At 41.2% G+C, this 16127-nt stretch overlaps 1 protein-coding gene across 1 annotated transcript in view; it reads left to right on the top strand.

Moving 5' to 3' along the window:
- The window catches only part of ANK3 (ankyrin 3), a 306521-nt gene that overhangs the window by 69819 nt on the left and 220575 nt on the right, over window positions 1-16127 (top strand). The gene's annotated exons all lie outside the window — the stretch shown is intronic.

The raw sequence follows: 16127 nt of genomic DNA, 5'->3' as shown, positions 1-16127 counted from the left end.
ATAAAGAAAAAGCAAACAAAACAGAGCCTGCTACCCACCAAGAAAAAAAAAAATTCTTCCTGCTCTATCTCAAAAGAGGAGCAATCTTTATTAATGCTTATTTATTAATTCTGTTGTGTTCTTTGACAATCAACATGCCAGGAATCTATTAAAGAATAGACATCAAAGAAAGAATGATCATCACTCAGCATCTTACACTCCATGAATTCCTCAGTTAAATCACGTAACTGGCTCCTGCCTTTCTCCATGATATGCATATTTATGTGAAAGTTAAGTGCTCAGATTAAAAAAAAAAGTAAATATACCCAGTTTCTCCCATGATGAAACTTGCTTTTTAATAAGGGAGAGAAGCTAGCCAAGCCTCCTATATGTACCTGTTTATATGACTGACTGAACAATATCAGCAGGAAGGTCAGGAAGGGGGAAGTGGTAGTATAATTTGGCCGATCCTTAGAAAACAGTCTGCTCTGGTGTAATAGTAGGAAAGAACTTTGGAGGAGTCCTATTTTGACTAGAAGGAGAAAGGTGATATCTTAGAATCCATTGGAGTTACATGTTTTCTTAAGTACAAATATTTAGACATGCTAGGGAAGACTAGGAATTATACCCAATAAGAACCCTGTAATAAAAATAGGTAGATATGGTATAGGTTCCTAATGGAAAGTTTTCAAGGAAATAATGCAAACTTTCCTTATTCTTGACCTTGAATGGAATGATACGGGAAGGCATCACGATAATTGCAAGTTGGTGCCAATTTTGACCTTAATTAGGAGGTATAAAAAACACTGGAGCTTCCTTACAAGAGGGTACTGGAAAATTCCTTCTAGAAGACTGGAGAGCATGAGTCAAGAAGTTCATTGTTCATGCTACATTTCAGGGTGGGAAGTGTGAATATGCATGCTTCATAGTTACTCTAAATCATATTCTCAATATTTATGGTTCACTGCAGCAGGAAAAGAAAGTCCAGGAGAGTCTCATACTGGCAATTAAGTGATCCAGCCAGAAAATTCCATGTAATTTCCACCCACAGTCTACTGGCCAAAATTAGTCACTTGTCTCCTTCCAGCTGCAGAGAGATCACATCCTCCTACAAGTATAGAAAGAGAAGAAAATCAGATGGAGGTGTGCATAGTATGCTTCCGTTGGGCAGGAAATAAGGCTTAGGTAGCAGGAATGGCAGGAACCTTGTCTTGGAAGGTCTTCCGTATACATTTCTGCTGGAATGGATGAAGTCAAGCTTAACTCGGACTCTTGGTCACTGTCTTTAATATTTTTGCATGTCAGAGGGAAAATGTTTGATTAGTCTAGTGTGAATTAACAGTTTACATGGATCAGTAGGGTACATTATAGGTAGTAACAGTAAGCAAAGATTTAAAGGAACTGTAAGTACTCTTAAGGGATCCACCTAAGGGATGAGTCTGAGATGTTCCCTAAACAAGCAAAAATAGCAACCTCATTTGAGAGCTTACAGGGAACCTTCTCATCTGAATATTCACCAAATATTTACGGCATACCAACTCTATGTTTTTCTAACAATGAGGGATCTAGAAGTAGGTATAGCAGACAGTTTTACCTCTCAGTGAGTTTACATTTTTCAATGGTCAGATAACCGTGCATTAGTGGATTATTTGGTGGATTATTAGTGGATTATTTGAAGAATGTTTTCGAGTTGTTGTCTAGGCAGCAAAAATCTCTTTTATCAAAAAGGTGTTTCAGAAAGTCGAAGGGTCTTAGTGTTCCTCATTTATGAAAGATTTTTAAATTGAAGCTCAGGGACCACTTATTAAATGAGATAGACAGACTGCATCTGTTTATTAGTTTGTGTTAAACACTTAGGACTTTGCTCAAAGACTTTCTCTTCCTACTAGAATCTGTTCAACCTGCTTGATCCATGTATGGAGATGGGTAAACTCTTCGAGGAGAAACCCTCAAATAAATGACGAATGGAGGTCCTTAGAAAACTGTCCCGTCTCCCTCAGCCTTCGGAGTCTCTACAGCCATGTATAGAAGCATGTTCTGTTTCACAGATTCCCAAGATTGAGTTCCACTTACCCATGGTGCCAACTGTCTTGGTAATAGTGTGTACTACATGGGGTCCTATCCCTACTCTCTGTGGAGTTTCCTGGGACTAAGTCCCAAATAACTTACTAGAACTCAAATAGTTACCTCAGGATCTGTTTATGGAGAAACTCAGACTATGACAGAGGTCCGGCAAACATCTACACTTTAATGTTTCCCAAGTTTAAGATATTTGTTCCAAACTTGTTCTTTTATGACCTTGCCAGTCTCAATAAATGACTAAGGTTTTCCAGTAGTTGTTCCAAATTCTTGATGCTTGTCTTCTTCTCAAACCTCATAAATGTAAATTTATGTGCATTGCTTTTTTTTTTGTTTTTTTTTTTTTCACTTCTATACCTGAGTGCCTAAAAGCATATGGAACATAATAAACTCCAAAAAAAAAAATGTTTGGGGAGGAATGACAAGTATCTTACTTGTATAGTGTGCTGCTTTATCATATGTTCAATCCAGGTTCAGTGTTAGTACCTGTTTCACTAAGGAAGCTTTGATTGTGTTTCCTCTCTCTCTCTCTCTCTTTCTCTCTCTTTTAACACTTTTATTTATAAAAAGGAAACACCAACAAAAAACACAGGATTGTGGTTCAGGAGGTGGCGCAGTGATAAAGCTTTGGACTCTCAAGCATGAGGTCCCGAGTTCGATCCCCAGCAGCATATGTACCAGAGTGATGTCTGGTTCTTTCTCTCTCTTCCTATCTTTCTCATAAATAAAATCTTTAAAAAAAAAAACAAAACAGGATAAGAGGGGTCCAACTCCACACAATTCCCACCACCAGAACTCCATATTCCATCCCCTCCCCTGATAGCTTTCCTTTCTTTATCCCTCAGGGAGTATGGACCCAGGGTCAATACGGGGTGCAGAAGGTGGAAGATCTGGCTTCTGTAATTGCTTCCCCGCTGAACATGGGTGTTGGCAGATCGATCCATTCTCCTACCCTGTCTCTCTCTTTTCCTAGTGGGGTGGGGCTCTGGGGAAGTGGGGCTCCAGGACACACTGGTGGGGTCATCTTCCCAGAGAAGTCTGGTTGGCATCATGCTAGCATCTGAAACCTGGTGGCTGAAGGAAGAGTTAACATATAAAGCCAAACAAATTGTTGATTAATCATGAACCTGTCTCTTTTTAATTTTTTTTCATTTGTTGGATAAAGACAGAGGGAAATCAAGATGGAAAAGACATAAAGGGAGGGAAAGAGAGAAAGAGGGAGGGGAGTGGGGAGAAGGAGAGAGAGAAACAGAGACAGAGACCTGTAGTTTGCTGCTGCAGGTGGGGGCCGGTGGCTTGAACCTGGGTCCTTACACACTGTAATGTAAACTCTCAACCATGTGTATCACTGTCTGGCCCCTATCTTTTTCTCTCTCTCTCTGATTCTGTCTTTTTAAGAAATGTTTTCTAGGGTTGATAAGATATTGCTCACTTGATAAAACACCTGACATGTTATGTGGTCAAGCCAAGATTGGAGCCCTGGCACACCTTGATGTCACATTACAGCTCAGGGAAAGCTTAAGTGCTGCAGTCTCTCTCTCTCTCTCTCTCTCTCTCTTTCTCTCTCTGTCTACGTCTATCCATATTATATCTGTCCAGACGGTCAGACCAGAGTGGTAAAATTGCATGTGCATGACGCCCAGGCAATGGAAAAGTATCTTTAAAAATGAATTTTCTTAGTGAGTGGCATGGGTGCTAAGAAATATAGTTAATGATCAAAGTGCTTTGCAACTAAAGAACAAAATGGGCATGATGTGGACTATTTGAAGAAGATGAATGCAGGTTTTTTTATAAATCAAATATCTTTAGTGTTTAAATATTTGTATAATTAGAGGGAAATATACCCCTAGGAATTCCTGATGCTGGTAGTTTACACTACAGGACTCCACAGGAGTCATAACCTCCTATGTTAAGAGGCTGAGGAGATCAGATGCTTAGCGTATCCTTCATAATAATGAAGTCTGCCTCCTCTCACCTTTGTCACGGTGGTTTTATGTGCTTAGGTATTTTGAGAATACATTTTCATTTGTCAAGATCACTTGGAATAGTGAATTATCCTCAGGGTCAGTAAATGAACTGTGGTCATCACTGTGATGTTCAACAAGGGACGACCAAGGAGACATTGTAGTATCAAGGTTGGGGTCATGTGTTCAGTAGCCAGCCTGCTGATTATTGTTCCAGTCTGGAGACATGGTCATGATCAAGGTTATGTGTCTTCTGTGTCTTGAATTCCTGCTCTTATGAAAAGGGGATGATTGCTGTGCCTTGCTAATGAGGTCATCGTGAAGACTGCATTTTCAGAGAGTGTGGCGGAGTAAGTGTGAAATGTCCTTCTCTTGCTTGTCTACATATTTACCTATTATAGGTCTTAAACTATACATTCCAAGACATATGGAATGTGCTTTTTCATAGCACCACTAATGTGCTAGTGTAACATCTGATATTTTTATGCTTCTCTCATTTAATATTCGAACACCTCTATATTACAAAAATACTCGCATGGTCCTGGAGGTGGTACAGTGGATAAAGCATTGGGCTCTGAAGCATGAGGTCCTGAGTTCAATCACTGGCAGCACATGTACCTGAGAGATATCTGGTTCTTTCTCTCCCTCCTCCTATCTGTCTCATTAATAAATAAACATATACCCCCAAAATATGACTTTTACTGAGATTAGACTAAGGACAACTGAAAATTTCTCTTTCAGAGTGATTTCTTTCTTTTTTTTAATTTCTTTATTGGGGAATTAATGTTTTACATTCAACAGTAAATACAATAGTTTGTACATGCATAACATTTCCCAGTTTTCCATATAACAATACAACCCCCACTAGGTCCTCTGTCAACCTTCTTGGATCTGTATTCTCCCCACCCACCCACCCCAGAGTCTTTTATTTTGGTGCAGTACGCCAATTCCAGTTCAGGTTCTACTTCTGTTTTCTTTTCTGATCTTGTTTTTCAACTTTTACCTGAGAATGAGATCATCCCATAGTCATCCTTCTGTTTCTGACTTATTTCACTTAACATGATTTTTTCAAGGTCCATCCAAGATCAGCTGAAAATGGTGAAGTCACCATTTTTAATAGCTGAGTTCTATTCCATTGTGTATATATACCACAACTTGCTCAACCACTCATCTGTTGTTGGACACCTGGGTTGCTTCCAGGTTTTGGCTATTAAAAATTGTGCTGCCAAGAACATATGTATACACAGATCTTTTTGGATGGATATGTTGTGTTCCTTAGGATATATCCCCAGGAGAGGAATTGCAGGATCATAGGGTAGGTCCATTTCTATCCTTCTGAGAGTTCTCCAGACTGTTCTCCACAGAGGCTGGACCAATTGACATTCCCACCAGCAGTGCAGGAGGGTTCCTTTGAACCCACAACCTCTCCAGCATTTGCTGCTGCTATCTTTTCTGATGTATGCCATTCTCACAGGAGTGAAGTGATATCTCAGTATTGTCTTTATTTGCATTTCTCTGACAATCAGAGACTTGGAGCATTTTTTCATGTGTTTCTTGGCCTTTTGGATCTCTTATGTGTTGAATATTCTGTCCATGTCCTCCCCCCATCCTTGGATGGGGTTATTTATTGTCTTGTTGAGATTTACAAGTTCTTTATGTATTCTGGTTATTAGCCTCTTGTCTGATGTATGGCATGTAAAGATCTCCCATTCTGTGAGGGGTCTCTTGGTTTGGGTGGTAGTTTCTTTAGCTGTGCAAAAGCTTTTTAATTTGATGTAGTCCCATAGATTTATGCTTGCCTTAGTCTTCTTTGTAATTGGATTTGTTTCACTGAAGATGTCTTTAAAATCTATGTGAAAAAGAGTTCTGCCAATATTTTCCTCTAAGTATCTGATAGTTTCTGGTCTAACATCCAAGTCCTTGATCCACTTGGAATTTACTTTTGTATTTGGTGAAATACAGTGGTTCAGTTTCATTATACTGCATGTTTCAACCCATTTTTCTCTTTCAGAGTGATTTCTATAGTTGGGGATATTGCACGGTTGCTCATTGGGAGAATATTTTCATTCTACATGAAGTCACTAGAGGTTCTAAATTCCTGTCACGAGAGGGAAGGCACTCTCAGAAAAGAGGTAAAGAGAGAGAAGGGATCATTGCTTTCCACTGAATGAGTCATCTTACCTACTAGTGCTCTGAGTCAACATTAATCTAAAGGGTAAGTGTGCATGGCCCAGTAGATCCGCTGCCATGACTGGAAGCACCTGGCCTAGTTCCTTTGAAGTTCCAGGAAAGAAAGTAGCAAAAAAAAAAAAAAAAAAGTCATTTCAAGGCCTTTATAAAAGGAAGTCTGCTGAGATAGGCTTTATCATTATGATAAGGAAATGGGGACGATCGTGGGGAAATGATAGTCATTTCTCCCCCCCCCCCCCAGAAACTCCTCTAGAGCATCAGTTTGAGAAAATTTGGGGGCAAGTGTAAGATGATATATCTGCTATAGGATATCGGGTTCTATACCGTAAGTTAATGAGCAGACTGAAAAACAAGCTGGAAACATAAGAAAAATATAAATTACTACATGTGCTAGTAAGTGTGTAATAAGAGACAGACTGTTCTAACAACATTTACAGTTTCAGCCAGTTGTTACCCCCCCCCCCAAATCTGGCATGTGGTTTTCTGCTTCCATTGTAATGATAGCCTAGGTCAATAAACCCAGGATATAAATTAAGAGGTCTAATTCTAGCCCATGTTCTGGTCCATCAAGATCTAGACTAGCTCCCTGATTTGGTGAAAGGTTTTTAATTTCTCTGAATTGGATTTTCTGTTCTAATAGTGTCCACATAAAATACCTTATACCTCAGATAACCAGTAACCATCTTAATGATGATTGGGAGGCAATAAATGTAGTAAAGCTTTATAATCTGTAACATCCCTTTGTAAATGTATAGTTATTATAAAAGTCTGTGATTTTTTTTTCAAAGGCAGGAATTTTACTCTGGAGTTGGACAGACTTTTTAAACTAGTTGATGACCCTATATATTGAAAAGCCAGCTCATCATTCTTCTGTAAACAAGTGAAAGTATAGATTTTGACTAGCAAGTACATGCTAGAGGCTCTATGAAGGCACGTTGCTGTTTAGTGAAGTGTTCCCCATAACTTGATGGCATTAGATGACTTCATTCTTGAGATCAGACTGATTTTAAAAGAAAGCCATTTGAGGTCATTGTTCATGTTTCTTAGGTTGCAGAGAGTTTTCTTCTATAAATTATCATAGTATTTGGTAATTTTTAGACTAGTTATTTAAATGCCATATTATTCTTACCAGAAGAAATAACTTTCTGAAAGGGAACAGATTTGGAAGGGGAGTAACCTTTTCTTCTTGGGAAGAAGATATTCTGAAATAGTGGTTCTTACTCTTTCTTTTTCTACTTCCCTTCTTTATTTTACTTATTTTTATTTATTTTGCCACCAGAGTTATCATCGGGGATGGGTGCCTGCATGACTTCATGAATCCTGCTGGCCTTATATTTCTTTTGCTCTCTTTAAGTTTTTGTTGTAGGTTGAGAGACAGAGAGGGATAGAGAAAGGGAGAAGGAGAAACACTTGAATCCCTACCTCTCATCAGACTTCTCTCCTACAGGTGGGAACTAAGGGCCTGACCTCAAGTCCTTCCACATGGTAATGTGTGTGCTCTACTGGGGAGCCACCACTGAGCCCCAGTTCTTAGGAACCTTCACCGATACCTAGATCCACAAACACCAGAATGACATATGTTTTTGTTCCCCAGAGACTCTAAAACCCATGAGTTAAGCCTTTCTGGTTTTTTTTTAAAGGGCAAAATCATACTAGACAGTGGTCTGTAACAGCAGTCCCAAAAGCTCAAAATGGAGAAGGGAGGTGGGTTATGGGAAATCTGAGGATCTAGTGCTCTTTGGAGGAGGAAGAGGAGGTGGAGGAGGATGGATTAGTGGGATGTGAGGTCTGTTGGCTATTGTTGGGGAAATAGAGAATGGTACTCCTGTTACAACATTCCTATAAATTAGCATTTCCTCAATAAAATGATACTTTTTTTTTTGCCTCCAGGGTTATCACTGGGGCTCGGTGCCTGCACCACGAATCCACTGCTCCTGGAGACTATTTTTCCCATTTTGTTGCCCTTGTTGTTGCACTTATTGTAGTTGTTATTTTTATTGTTGTCACAGCTGTTGTTGTTGGATAGGACAGAGAGAAACCGAGAGAGAAGGGGAAGACAGAGAGGAGGAGAAAAAGATAAGACACCTGCAGACCTGCTTCACCACTTGCAAAGTGACCCCCCCCTTCAGGTGGGAAGCTGGGGGCTCGGACCAGGGTCCTCACGTCAGCCCTTGAGTTTTGCGCCATATGCACTTAACCCGCTGCGCTACCACCCCGACCCCTATTTAAAAAAAGAAAAAAACTACCTTGTCTGATATATTGTCATACAGTGTCTCTATGAGCCAATTTATATATATATATATATATATTTTTAATATTTATTTTATTTATTCCCTTTTGTTGCCCTTGTTGTTTTATTGTTGTAGTTATTATTGTTGTTGTCATTGTTGGATAGGACAGAGAGAAATGGAGAGAGGAGGGGAAGACAGAGAGAGGGAGAGAAAGATAGACACCTGCAGATCTGCTTCACCGCCTGTGAAGCGACTCCCCTGCAGGTGGGGAGCCGGGGGTTCGAACCAGGATCCTTTGCCGGTCCTTGTGCTTTACGCCACCTGCGCTTAACCTGCTGCGCTACCGCCCGACTCCCTATGAGCCAATTTGTATATGAAATATGTATAGTAATTCAGAGTGGTGTTGGTCTGGGCTTGTGAGACAAAGTAAATTACATTATCTGTGGTTATGATTTGATAGTCTCTTCTTGGAAATGTAGACTTAAAGCTGTTACATATTTTAGGGAAGGCATATAATGCAGCCTTAGTGATAAGAAAGGTACTTTATGGGCCAGGTGGTGGCGCACCTGGTTAAGCACACACATTCCAGTTCACTAGGATTGAGGTTCAAGCCCTTGGTCCCCCGCCTGCAGGGGGAGAACTTCATGAGTGGTGAAGCAGGGCTGCAGGTGCCTCTCCGTCTCTCTCCCTCTCTGGCTCTCCCGCCCCTCTCAATTTCTCTCTGTCTCTATCTAATAACAAGTAATATTTTTTTTAATGTGCTTTAGAAAACACATATAAAGATAACACTGTGTCCTGTAGGACAAAATGTATGACGCTGGAAGTGATTCTGTTTAATGAAGGAAGGAAGGAAGTGGGAGAGCAGATGGTTTTGTTCGTATGTAGAATATATGGAATCGAGACACAGGAGCTTCCAATAAAAAAGACCAAACTGTCTCCGAGACTTCGTGACAACTATGGTGGTGACCGTTTGGAGGAGACACAGACTTTTAGTGGTGGGTGGATCGTGGAGATTCTTAGAGCGGAGGTAAGTATCAAGGTAGTATTTGTAGTTGTTTATTATTTGATAAGCTAGAGAAAAGCTGAGAGGGAGGAGATAAAGAGGCAGAGATGAAGAGAAACAGCGGCAGCCCTGCTTTACCTCTAGTCTAGCTTCCTCTCTGCAAGTAGGGACTGGGGGCTTGAACCCCGGTCCTTGTACATGTGTGCCCTTGACCAGATGCACCACTGCTGGGACGCCACAAAATACTATTTTTATTTGAAACTTTGTCAAGTTCTGTGACACAAATCTAAACAGGTTAAATCAAATCTTCAAATAATCATATAATTTTTTTTTTTTTTTAGCAACCAGGGTTAATGCTGGGGCTTGGGGCCTGCACCATGAATCCACTGCTCCTGGCAACCATTTATTTTTTATTTTTATTTTTTTTTTACAGGACAGATAAAAATTGAGAGGGATGATGAGACAGAACAGGAGAGAGAAAGCTAGACACCTACAGACCTGCTTCACTGTTCATGAAGTGTACTCCCTGCACATTCTAGCACATGGCTACCTGTGTACTTAACTGGGTGGCCACTACCTGGCCCCTTATACCAAAATTTCTTTCTTTCTTTCTTTTTTTTTTATTTTTTTACTTTTTTTTGTTATCCTTTTTTGTTTATTGGATAGAGACAGTCAAAAGCCAAGAGGAAAGGGAGAGATAGAGAGGAAGAGAGACAGAGACATACCTGCAGCCCAGCTTCACCACTTGTGAAGCTTTCCCCCTGCAGGTGGGGACCAGGGGCTCGAACCTGGGTCCTTGTGCATTGTAACATGTGTGCGCCACCACCTGGCCCCTACCAAGAATTGTTTACACAGTGTCAGGTGGACAGCTTTTAAAATTCTTATGTCACTTTCATTTGGAGTGCTGGTATTTTATAAATGATACTTGTGATTTTGAAAGGTCACCAGTTCTTAAACCTGTTTTACTTTTCTTTTTTAAAAAATTTTTTTATCATATTTATTTATTGGATTGAGACAGCCAGAAATTGAGAGGGAAGGGGGAGGTAGAGAGGGAGCGAGACAGAGAGACACCTGCAGCCTTGCTTCACTACTCGCAAAGCTTTCCCCCTGCAGGTGGGGACCGGGGGCTCGAACCTGGGTCCTTGCGTATTGTAGCATGTGCACTCAACCAGGTGTGTCACCACCCGGCCCCCCTGTTTTACTTTTCAATCAGTGTGTACTTGACAGCTGGGGATCAGTGCCAAAGTGGGTTCTCAGAAATATCTTTGAGTTTACTGGGTCAAACAGTTTGCTGCTATGTTCATTTGCATACTTTATTGAAATGGCATAGACTGTAAATTATAATGGGCTGGGTGCTGGCTCACCTGGTCGAGTTCACATAGTACTTACTGTATGTCAGAACCGAGACCCAACCTGCAAGGTAAAAGCTTCAGGTGCTGGGAAGCAGTGCTGCAGTTGTCTTTCCTTCTCTCTCTTGCCTTTATCAAAAATTTATGGAAGGAAGGAATGAAGGAAGGAAGGAGGGAAGAAAGAAGGGAAGAAAAAGGGGAAAATGGTGGAGCCATGTAGGTGTTAAATCCCATCTAAATAAAATAAGAAAAGGGAGTTGGGCAGTAGCGCAGCAGGTTAAGCACAGGTGGCACAAAGCGCAAGGATCAGTGTAAAGATCCTGGTTCGAGCCCCCGGCTTCCCATCTGCAGGGGAGTTCGCTTCACAGGCGGTGAAGCAGGTCTGCAGGTGTCTTTCTCTCCCCCTCTCTGTCTTCCCCTCCTCTCTCCATTTCTCTCTGTCCTATCCAACAACGACGACATCAATAACTACAACAATAAAAACAACAAGGGCAACAAAAGGGAATAAATATTTTAAATAATAATAGTGAAAATTAAAAAAATAAAATAAGAAAGAAATAAGGCATATTCTTTCATAACAGATTTAAATTAAAACAGTGTAGTGCTAGAAAATATTTTTAATTTGTCCTACCACTGTGCTATATATCCTCAGACACTAGGAAAGACTATTTTATAAGACGGCAAGTTGGGGTTTCTTTCTGTTGATCCGATGGATGACTTAAACTAACTGATTTTTTTTTTTCAAGCACCAGTATCTTATCTCCCTTCTTCTTCTTGTCCCAGTAACTGTGTTAAATTTTCCTGCATCCTCCTCCAGCCCTCACATAAGCCAGGCCGGGAAGCAAGAAAAGGGCAGCTAGTGAGTTCTGTAAACTAGGAGATTCTGCCTATGAATTATTTTGCAGTAAGTTACAGTTAGTCTCTGAGTCATATTATCATTGCCTCTAGTTTTTATAATCATGTTGACGAAAGCTTCCGACTTCAAATCATAATGGCTTTTAAAAATTTTTATTTATTAATGAGAAAGACAGGAGGAGAGAGAGAAAGAACCAGACAGCACTCTGGTACCTGTGTTGCAGGGGATTGAACTTGGGATTTCATGCTTGAGAGTCCAGTGCTTTATCCACTGCACTATCTCCTGGACCACTATATATATATATATATATATATATATATATATATATATTGCCTCCAGGGTTATTGCTGGGGCTGGGTACCTACACTACAAATCCACTGCTCCTGGAGGCCAATGTTTTCCATTTTGTCACCATTGTTGTTACTGTTGTTGTTGTTGTTGTTGTTGAATAGGACAGACAGAAATCGAAAGATGAGGGGGAGACAGAGAGAGGCAGAGAAAGATAGACACCTGCAGACCTGCTTCGCCGCTCGTGAGGTGACCCCAGTGCAGTTTCGCACTATGTGTGCTTATCCCACAGCACTACCGCCCCCCTCCCATATGGCTTTTCAATATGACCTTGCCACACTGGAAGGAACTTAAATGCAGTAGTATCTTTTCCTCTGTCTTTCTGTCCTCACTTGAGACAATCATCATGGAGTAGTGACTAGCTGGTAGTGGGGGGAAAAAAATCATAAAGCTTTTTAACATTTCCTCATTCTGGAGATTAAAAAAAAATTGTGTGGTATTTTAATATGATGCTGGTCTTAGTCGTGTGTGTGTGTGTGTGTGTATGTATGTATTTCCTTTTAAATCTGTTCTTCATGGCGTACTTCCCAATCTTTAAACTAATCACCAGCATAGGAACAAGGGAGATTTACATTTGAAATCATCCAAGTCTGTAGTGTTTCTTGAAGCTTTCACACCAGGATCCAGCTTTGCAGCCTGAGCCCTGTGGGTGCGACCCAGAATGGATGCAGCCTGTACCATCTCCAGTGAACAAAACCTGCACTTCTAGCAGAAACGTTTTGCACCTAGAGAAAGTGAAGCTCCCGTTTTCAGTCCTGCTTATGCTTTTTTGGTCTTATAGCCATATGACTGTACCACAGAAATATTCCTATTCCTTTTCCGGTGAGTCAGGTATCACTCACAAGACACATTCCCAGGATTATACCAGCATTTATATTTCCTGCCTGCCCCAGGCCTGGCTCTATTTACATAACACAATAAAAAATTGCTGTTCTAAGGGTTAATTTGGTCACCTCCTGTTGGGAATAGTTCTCTGCAAGTTCTCTCCAGAATACTAGAGTAGTAAAAAGACCATCACAATTCACTTATAGCATAAATAATAGATTTCTAACCATATTAGGAAAATAAATTAGGGAAATGAATGCACAAAGCTTAGCTCAGTGCCTGCAAAGGTAGCCATCAGCATTCTAGATGTGAAGACTACTGCGGTTTCTTGTTCTGGAACTAACAAATTCTTTTCTCCAGACTTGAGCTTTTAGTGGTGAACTTAATGTATGTAGTACATACAAACCTTGATCCTATAATGATCCATACCCTAAACTTACCTGATGCTTTAATACAATATTACCTCACTAAACATTAATATTTTTTTTAAAGTCCACAGTCAAAAATATTAAATAAATAAATAAATAAGTTAAATGGAAAAAAAAGTGGTTAGAAATCTTTGTCCACTAAAAGAAACAAGTGAAACAGCTGGGGCCTATAGTAATGGGTAGCATAAGCTAGAGGTCATTTTAATTTTTTTTTCCCAAGTGAGTGTTTAGCTGGACCTTTCTAGCAAAGAAATATCTTGAGAGACTGTGGTCAACCAGAAGACAACATATAAACTTATTTTTGTGTCACCTCTTAAACTACTTAGGCTTGAATTTTATTTCAGATTTTTCTTACAGAATAATTTCTGTAAAGATTGAACTTATGATAGTTTCCTGAGCATGATTTGAAACTAGAGGAAGAAGTATTTTATGAAGGTGACTGCAGAGAAAAAACCAGACAGCACTCTAGTACATTCAAGAGCAAAGAAAGACCAATTTAAGATTCAAGACCTTGAAGCGATTGATGGTTTGAGTTCAGGAGGAAGATCATGTCCCCAGAAGACAGTCAGAGAGATACACTATGGACAGTAAGAGAATGTCAGGCATTAAACCAGCTCCCCCTGCTCCATGCTGCATTGCTGATGCTGTGGTCTATTTACATAATCATTGTTTTGCCTGAGACCCGCCCCGCCTGCAGGGTATTGGTTAATCCCACTGGTTAGAACCTTCGCAGCAGCTGCTATGGAAGCTTGCTACCTTCCCGCTCTTTTCTTTCTCCACCCCCTCTCCTAGCCATTTCCTTTTCTGACCTGCCACTTCCGGTTTCTAAGATATAAAAGGTTTTGTCTCTGATCAATAAAGGCATTGCATTGCATGCCTGCTCCACCACGATTTCCTTGTCTCTCTCTCTCTGGCATTCTGGTGCCCAATGTGGGGCTGTATTCTATCTTACCATTCCTGTAGGAAAGACAACTAATAATAAAGTGAGATTAGCACTTTTCCCTACACTCGTCACAGTCTTATCTGCCAGAGTCAAGTGAGGCTATTTTTTAAAGAAAAGCCTGACTATGCTTTATAGTTTATTATAATTCTATGGCTGTACAACCGAGATGTGCTTATTCCTTTTTGTATGACTCGTGTATTACTCAAAAATCACTGATTTCCTGTCACTTTACAACTGCAGAATCTCTGGAGATATTTATCCAGTAGTCACTTTATCTAAAGAAGCCATAGCTACTATTTTCCCCCAGGAGCCTGGAATAGAGGTTTATTTCTAAACTGGGAACTCTCCATTCTGGACCACTTAGTTCAACAAACAGGTCACAAGTATTGTGCTATATAAAAGAGGTGCTAAGTGGAGTAGATTGCTTATTCCTGGAGAGTTACTACTATCCCAAACTGGACTTCTCTGCAGGAGCCCCACTACATCTCTCCAGTGCCCTGGGAAAGACCAAAGTGCTTTCATAAGGCCTAATTGCTTGCTGTCTCTTCATGATGGAGTTGCCAAGTCAACTATCTGTTGTGAACAGAGGAGGAGACAGGAAGAAACTGCAGAGGATAGGCCCAGTAAGACGTCATAGCTTTGGCTCAACTGTAGCCAGTTGCTGGCACATGAAAATGAAGGGCTGGGGGAGGGGGGTAGTGCAGCGGGTTAAGCGCACGTGGCATGCAAAGCACAAGGACCGGTCTAAGGATCCTGGTTTGAGCCCCCGGCTCCCCACCCGCAGCGGGGAGGGGACACTTCAAAGTGGTGAAGCGGGTCTACAGGTCTGTGTCTTTCCCCCTCGCTGTCTTCCTCTCCTCTCTCAATTTCTCTCTGTCCTACCCAACAACAGCAATAACAAAAAGGGTAACAAAAATGGGGGGGGCAGGGATGGCCTCCAGGAGCAGTGGATTTGGAGAAATTGAGAAGGGAAGGGGAGATTGAAAGGGGAGAGAAAAAGAGACACCTGCAGATCTGCTTCAGCGCTTGTGAAGCTGCCTCCCCCCCTCCCCGCAGGTGGAGAGCCACGGGCTCAAACCAAGATCCTTGCGAAGGCCCTTGTGCTTTGTGCTATGGACGCTTAACCTAGTTTGACACTGCCCAGCCCCCATTTTTTTTTTTTTTTTGCACTTTAAATTATTCTAAGAGAGGGAAAATGTAGAACCTACTAAGGGCAGTGTGATTTAGAGCAGGTCATGTTTATCTACAGATTCATTATCAGAAAATTGGGTCCCACGGTAGGCAAATGGCAGGTACGTCAGAAAAGGGCTTCACAGACAGTGGGCACATACTGCTACCTGTCTGAACTGTTGGTAGATAGTCAGCAGGGAATTCATGATCCCAACTTTCAACAGACTTTTACTTTGGGTTTTATCTGGGCTAGGTTTCATGGGTAGGTTTTTTGTTTTGTCTTGTTTTCCTTTTTGTTGCCCTTGTTGTTTACGGTTGTCATTGTTGTTATTATTGTTGTTGTTACTGCTGTCATCGTTGTTGGATAGGACAGAGAGAAATGGAGAGAGGAGGGGAAGACAGAGAGGGGGAGAGAAAGACAGACACCTGCAGACCTGCTTCACCGCCTGTGAAACGACTCCCCTGCAGGTGGGGAGCTGCGGGCTCGACCAGGGATCCTGATGCGGGTCCTTGTGCTTTTGCCGCGTGCACTTAACTCACTGCGCCATCGCCCTGCCTCCTGTTTTGTTTTGGTTTTTAAATGTGAATGAAGAGGAAGCAGGCGGTGACGCACCTGATTAAGTGCATATATTACCAAGAGCAAGGACCCAGGTTCGAGGCCCCTCTCCCCACCTGCAAGGGGGTCCTCTTCACAAGTGAAGCAGTAATATACAGTGGTTTGTCCATGTGAAGCATTTCACAGTTTTCCACATAATGATTCAT

This window comes from Erinaceus europaeus, chromosome 1 (genome assembly GCF_950295315.1).
Source record: "Erinaceus europaeus chromosome 1, mEriEur2.1, whole genome shotgun sequence".
Taxonomy (NCBI): domain Eukaryota; kingdom Metazoa; phylum Chordata; class Mammalia; order Eulipotyphla; family Erinaceidae; genus Erinaceus; species Erinaceus europaeus.
Note: the sequence above shows the minus strand (reverse complement) of the source record. Positions and strands in the feature narration are given on the sequence as shown.